Source organism: Myotis yumanensis, unplaced genomic scaffold (assembly GCF_028538775.1).
Source record: "Myotis yumanensis isolate MYYU_CA2020_CCGP unplaced genomic scaffold, mMyoYum1.0.hap1 SCAF_1, whole genome shotgun sequence".
Taxonomy (NCBI): Eukaryota; Metazoa; Chordata; class Mammalia; order Chiroptera; family Vespertilionidae; genus Myotis; species Myotis yumanensis.
Window position 1 is genome coordinate 34,216,890 of NW_027223752.1, and position 7,548 is coordinate 34,224,437.

The window sequence follows — 7,548 nt, forward strand, 5'->3', positions numbered from 1 at the left end:
AAGCCATGGCTACTCTTTAGAGACATTCTTATTAAAAGTAGAGATAAAATAAGAATGCCAGTTATTACTTTCACTATATAGTTTTATTATGTGACAACAATTTGCAGTTTTCTTCCAATGTAATAAGACATAATATAGCAATGAGAGATAAAACTCCTGGAAAGGAGATGGATAACATAAGTTTCAGTAAAATAGATTATTGTAAGACACATAAATAATAAAAACTAACACTGAAGCAAGTTATGTTAATTACCTCCAATGATAAACAGAAGTGTCTTTATATATATAATTTTAATGCTGGAAGAGATATTAAATATGTACTTGATGAACAACTAAATGACACAAATAAGGTCATTTTTAAGAAAAATGGTTCTTTATATATAAGACTCAAAGCATCACAAATCATTGAGAAGTGAAGAATTTTATTCAGCAAATAGAGCTGAGACATATTAGAGATTTGAGCAAATAATTAATTTATAAACTCATTGCACATCATTTCCAAATCAACTCCATATGGTTTAAAGAGTTCCATGTAAAAAACAATAAAAGGAAACCACACAAATTTCTAGAAGAAAATAGAAATGAATAAATATACCTAATCTCTAGACTAAAAAAAAAACAAAAAAAAAACCTCACGAAAGAACTAGAGATTTGACTATATAAAATCTTAAATGCCTTTACTTTGGAGAATAACAGAAGTCTGATTAAGAGGCAAACACCAAGCTGAGAGAAATATTTGCAACAAAATGTGAGAGACACGGGCTGTTCGTATAGTTTGACAAGAAAAACAAAATGATAAATCAGCAAAGGACAGGAACACATAGTTTATATTAAAGGAAGTGCAAAAGACCAACCTTTAGAAAAAAGGGTCAGCTTCATCAATAATCAAAGCTTTATGAATGATCATTTTCTACTTACCGAAGAAGCAAACTTCTGTTTCTTTGTAAATGAAATAACTCAAAGTGGCCATTTTGTGGAGAAATAGGCCTTACTTATTTACTGATGGGGGACAGAAAACTGACATCAATTTACTAAAAAGACCTTTGGCCATAGGCATCGAGACCTTAAAAATGTTCATCAACTTTGATCCATCAATTCCACTCCTGAGAATTCTACCTATGGTCAGGTTGCTAGGTTTAGCAAATAAAACTATAAGATGTGCAGTTAAACCTGAATTTCAGATATACAACAAAGACTTTTAAAGAATAAGTTTGTCCCCAGCAATATTTTGGGCAACTTATAGTAAAAAACACACATTCATTATTTATCTAAAATTCCAGTGCAACTGGGCATCCTGTATTTTACCTATCAGTCCACGCTTATGGAAATAATCCGAAATGCAGCACAGATTTATGCATAAATCTTTGTTGTGATTTTATTTATAACAGCAAAACATTGAAAATATTGAAAGAAAAAATCCGAAATTTCCAACAGGGGAACGGGAAAGGGGTCTGTGACTGAAGTTTTTAATGACAATATTTACAATATAAGGTAGACTTAAAAAACAAAAACACAAGCAGGCACCTCACACCCATTAGGATGGCTGCTATAAAAAAAATAAAACAGAAAATAACAAATGTTGGGGAGGATATGGAGAAGAAATTGGAAGCTTGTGCACTGTTGGTGGGAATGTAAAACAGTACAGCCAATGCGGAAAACAGTATGGCTGCTCCTCAGAAAATGAAAGATAACTTCACCATATGAGCCAGCAATTCTACTTCTGAGTATTTACCCAAAAGAATTGAAAGCAGGATTTTGAAGAGAAATTTATACACCCAGGTTCACAGTAGCATTATTCACAGCAGCGACAGCACAGAAATAATCCAGGTCCTATTGACAGATGAATGGATAAGCAAAACATGGCCCATACCTACCATGAAATATTATTCAGCCATAGAAAGGAAAGAAATTCTGACACATGCTACAACATGGATGAATCTTGCGGACATCATGCCAGGTTAAATAAGCCAGACACACAAAAAGACAAATACTGTATGTTTTCACTTATCTAAAACTAGTGACCCGGTGCGTGAAATTGCATGGCCCTGCCCACCTGTGCGTGCCCTACCCACCTGCCTGCTGCCCCGCCTTGACACCCTAACCTCTCCACCCAGAGCTCGAGCATGCCTGGCCCTGCCCCGACCCCTCTGGACTTCTCTGGCAGCTTCAAGTCCTGTCCTTGGTCCCGAGAGTCACCTCGGGCTGGTCCCGCCTCTTCCGGGTGCCTCCCCGCTTCTGCCCCATCTCCAGAGCAACACGGTGGCTCCGCCCCACTGAGCATGCAGCCTCCTGCTGAACACCATACTGTTACAGCATGAGGGGTTCACGACCATTAGCATATTAGCTCTTTATTATATAGGACTAGAGGCCTGATGCACCAAATTTGTGCAAGGGGCTTGGCCCTCGCAGCCCCGGCTGCCTCACAGCCCCGTGGCCCTGGTCCCCTGCCCCCCACCCACTGGTCATTCCGGAAGGTCGTTCCGCCATCAGGTCTAGTTAGCATATTAGCTCTTTATTATATAGGATACTTCAAGTGGTCAAAAATCACATAGACAGAAAGTAGAATGGCCTGGGCCAGTGTGGCTCAGTGGTTGAGTGTCAACCTATGAACCAGGAGGTCATGGTTTGATTCCTGGTCAGGGCACATACCCAGGTTGTGGGCTTGATCCTCAGTGTGGGGCATGCAGGAGACAGCTGATCAATGATTCTCTCTCATCATTGATGTTGATATTTCTCCCTCTCTGAAATCAATAAACATATATTTTTTAAAAAGAAAAGAAAAAAGAAAGAATAGTGGCTGCCAGGGGTTGTGAGGGTGAGATGACGGGTGGGAATGGAGAGTGATGGTTTACTGATTACAGAGTTTCAGGTTTGCAAGATGAAAAGTTCTGATGCTTAGTTGCACTGAATACCACTGAACTGTACCTTTAAAAATAGTTTGGATGGTAAATTTTAGGTGCCTTTATTTTACCACAGTAAAAGAGATTGAAAACAAAGGCAAGGTCAGAGCTACCATCTCAAGTACATAAAACAACTGGCACAGGAGAGTAGCACAAAATGCCTGCGGTGACTCCCCAAGTACCGACATTACGGGTTATATTGAGTCTCTTCTTTATATCGTTCCGTATTTTCTAAATTCCCTGTCTACCTACATTTCCCATTGCATCTCCCACCCCCGTCTGCTTCAATTTTATGCTCAGAGACACTAAACTCTGAGACTCTTGCCTCACCCACGCCTCAGCACCTGCTCTAACACACTGGCTGCTGCTCCTGTGGTTGGTTGCTCAGTCCTGGGCACCCCAGCCGTGGAGAACTCTTCCCTCCTAAGAGCTAGCTGGTCACTCCCCCCACTAAGCAGGAACTGGGGCTCCCTCCTAGGGATACCTCGGTCACTGCATACACCATGCTGCGTTGTAAGGATCTGCTCCTGTGTCTGCCGGTCCTACCAGATTACAAGCTTCTTGAAGGCAGGAGTTTTATCTGGGTCCTTTGAATACCCAGCACTAATGAGGTACCTGACCCCCAGTGGGTGCCCAGGAAATGTTTGCTACATGAGTTACTATGTACTGACACGGAGCAAAGCACATTACAAAGCAGGTTACTTCTAACCCTTGCAATACACTTGAAAAGAAGGCACCAGTCTGCCCATTCAATAGATGGGGAAACTGAGACTCAGAGAGGTGGCTATGCCTGGCTTCGGACCCAGATCTTCTGACTCCAAAGCCCACATTCTTTCTGTTGTCCCACAGCGAGTCCCTGGAATAGGGGTACCTTCTCGGGCCCCACTGGATGTTGGGAAGTGAAGTTAATGTCCTACCAGGGGGTCCTACGCACCTAGTTCGGGGATGAGCTCATCGAAAGTACTAGGCAGTCATTGCTGGCTGCTCCCAGAGCCTTGAAACCTGGCTGCACCCCACCTCCCCCACAGGTCCTGCAGGAGTCAAATTGAAGGGTTCTTTCTTGGGCCTCCCTTTCTTTTCTTTTTCTTTTTTAAAAATATATTTTTATTGATTTCAGAGAGGAAGGGAACGGGAGAGAGAGAAACATCAATGATGAGGGAATCATTGATCAGCTGTTTCCTGCTCGCCCCACACTGGGGATTAAGCCTGCAACCCGGGCATGTGCCCTGACTGGAAATTGAACCATGACCTCCTGGTTCATAGGTCGACGCTCAACCACTGAACCACTCCGGCTGGGCAGGCCTCCCTTTCTTGATGTCTCTGCAGTACTGACTGATTCCCTCTTTCCCCTGCAAGCTTCCTCCTTTTGCTTTCCTTCTCTGGCTTCTCCTCCTTCGAACTCCCTGACACTCTCCCTGCTTCCCCCCTTTGCATCTCTGTTGCTGACATACCCCTTCAGATCTCAGTCCCTGTCCCGGTCCCTGTCCCTGTGGCAGAGGTGACCACCAGGTTGTCTGTCCTGCTCCCAGGGATGCAGGGCCAGCCAGGTTCACTCATCCAGCCCCCTGCGTGTGGTGGGCCGTGAGCCGGAGTTCTGGCCAATGGAATGCCTGCCTCACGAAAACCTCCTTCAAGATCCTCCACATTCTCCTGTGCCAGATGGATGCTAATTGCAGGGCGACCCCAGAGCCACACGTGGCAGAGCCCACCCCCTCAGCCCTGTGCCAACTTGGCTTTACATGAGCAAGAAATAAACTTCTATTGTGCATCTGAGGTTTGCGAATCTGTTGCAGAATCTGTGACCTTCTGCATCTGTGGATTCCTCTCTTCCTTGTTTTTGTGTTTTTGGGTTTTCTTTGTGTTTTTGTTTTTTAATACAGGGCCTTGGAGCTTGCTCGGTGGCCTGGGCGGGCTGGGAAGAAGTTGGCTGCTCTATTATATTTAGACTGGCAGAGACATCAATCTGCTTTAACTAACTCAAACCCTCACTAATTTTCATGGGCTCTCCCCACCCCAAGAGGCTCCCCATTGCCAAATCAACCTTCCTCCAATCTATCTGGGTCGCATTGCTGCCTCTCTCCCAACTCTTCATGCCCCCCCTTTTTATATTTACTTATTGATTTTTAGAGTGAGTGGAAGGGAGGGAGGGAGAGAGAGAGAGAGAGAAACATCAATTTGTTGTTCCACTCATCCATGCATTCGTTGGCTGATTTTTATATGTGCCCTGACCAGGGATTGAACCCGAAATCTTTGCATATCAGGATGATGCTCTAACCAACTGAGCTACCCGGCCAGGGCAATGGCTCCCCTTTATCAACGACTCAAGGATGCGCTTCTGGGAGAGGCATGGAGAACCCGGCCAGGCTCCATGCCCCTTGCTTACTCTCTTTCATATCCTTGCCCTCCTGTCAAACCTGAATGCTTAGAATTGCCCAAATATATCCTTCCTACTCTTGTCTCTGCTTCTTGTTGTCTCTCCATCTTTGTCAAGATCTTCCCGTTTAAAAGCCTTTCTTTTCCTAGATGGACTTTTCAGCCACATGGAAGGGCTGCTCTTGGAAGGCTCCCAGCCCTCTGCTTGTCGCTCCCATGCGGGCCATCGCCTGTCGCCTTGCACTGTAAGGCTGTGCGCTTGCTCCGCCCTCCTGCCCTCCCACTGGACTGCCGGCTCCCTGAGCACAGGCCTTGGTCTCTGTTGTTCCTACCAGACCAGGCACAGCCCCAAGTGGGGGCCAGCTCCCCACCCTTCACCCAACAGTCCTCTGTCTTCCTTCCTTGAGGGTGAGACCAGGGGATTGCAGATTGTACACAACCAGCTCATCCATCTTCCTCCTCCCAACCCACTGAGAGGGCTAACTCTGTGACCTTCTGCATCTGTGGACCTCTCTCTCCCTCTCTCTCCCTCTCCCTCCTTTTTTTTTTTTTTTTTTTTTTTTTTTTTTTAATACAGAGCCTTGGAGCTTGCTCGGAGGCCTGGCCAGGCTGGGAAGAAGTTGGCTGCTCTATTATATTTAGGCTAGCAGAGAAATCAATCTGAGCCTCTTTAAAAATAAAGTCCTGTTTCAGCTGGATTCCCAAGCACATCCCCACCCACTACTGTAACAAGGAGTTCAGTTGCCTCCTCCGCGTCCCCAGACCTTTCACGTGGCCCACACCTGTGTGCACGTGTGTTAGGATGTCCACAAACAACTGCCTAGCCTGCCCTGGTTTAAAGGAGGATTTCTCTCTTCTCCCAGGTCTGCCTTGGCTGGGGCTTTCCTCTCCTTTCGTCCCAGAGGACCCTGTGACCCTCACTGGGCCCCTTCCCCCTCAAAGTGTACGGAAGCAAACCTTGCTGATGGAGAAGATACTGCCTCATCCTCCAGTCCCTCCCAGCAAATCCTCCTTCACGGTCACAGGGAGAAGCAAACAAAACACAAAGACCGAAGACTGAAGCAGAGAACAGGGTTTGCAATTGAATGTGTGATGGGGGCCTTGGAATGAATGCTCCTTGTGGGTAGCCTGTGTGTATGAGTATGTGTGTTTGTGCACACACACATGTATGCATACATGCACGTTGCATGTGCGTATGTGCGCTTGTGTATATGCATGCAAGTATGCGTGTGTGTATGTGTGTGTACGTGCAAGTATGCGTGTGTGTGGGTGCATGTGTGTATGTGCGTGTGTGTGTAGTGCACTGAGGGTGCGTGAGAGGCAGCACATGGGAAGGCTGGAGCCGACCCTTCCTACTCCTTGACTTGGCTCCCGCAGCCCTGGTTCTTTTCCATCCCACTGCTGAAATGCTTCTTTATGTCTTATTCACATCCTGTCTTGACTACCACAATTGTCTCCTTGCCGGGCCCACATGTCTCTCATCACCAATGGGATCCAAATGTTGCTGACAAAATAATCTCGCTGTCTTTGTGCTGCAATCACATTCCTCCACTTTTTCAAATTCTTCTCTGTCTCCCATTACTAGGGGATCACACACACAGACCACCACCTCTCCCTGCCTCTTCACCTCCCCCTCACCACCCACCCGCCTCTCTCTGCCTCTCCTACCAGCGCGTCCTCATCCCCTTGCTAGTTCTAAGATCACAGCTCTTGGGCGCCCCAGTACTCCTGGCACGACCTCCTAGTATGATTGACTCGGCCAGCAGATGTTTATTAAGAGTGACAGGCACTATTCTAGGCCCTGGGATGCAGCTAGAACAAAACCGCGGACAGCAGTCACCAAAGCAAAAGTCTGAATTGTAAGTGCTACGAAGAAAAACACAGCAGAGGAAGAGGCCAGAGAGCAGCTCTTCCGCAGGGCGGCCATGAAGGCCTCCCGGAGGAGCCTGGAGTCTGTTCCCTGCTTCCACCATTTGGGGCCCAGGACGGGCACCTCCAGTGTACGCCTGCTTGGCCAGAAGCCTCCCTTCCCAACCTTCTCTTTGTCTGCATCATGTTTATTTTGATCGTAAGAGCAGGGAGGTCTGGGCATACCTCTGCTGCAGCAGGAGACCTGCCGCATTATTCACTCATTAAAGACTCTCTGGGCAGAAGGAACCAAGCACACACACAACGCTCAACACAGACCTGGTCCTCTTCCGTTTCCCCGTCCAGAACACAAATGGTCGTCTTAGCGTCTGAGTGACGCGTGGGAGCTTCCCCTGAGGGTCCTGTC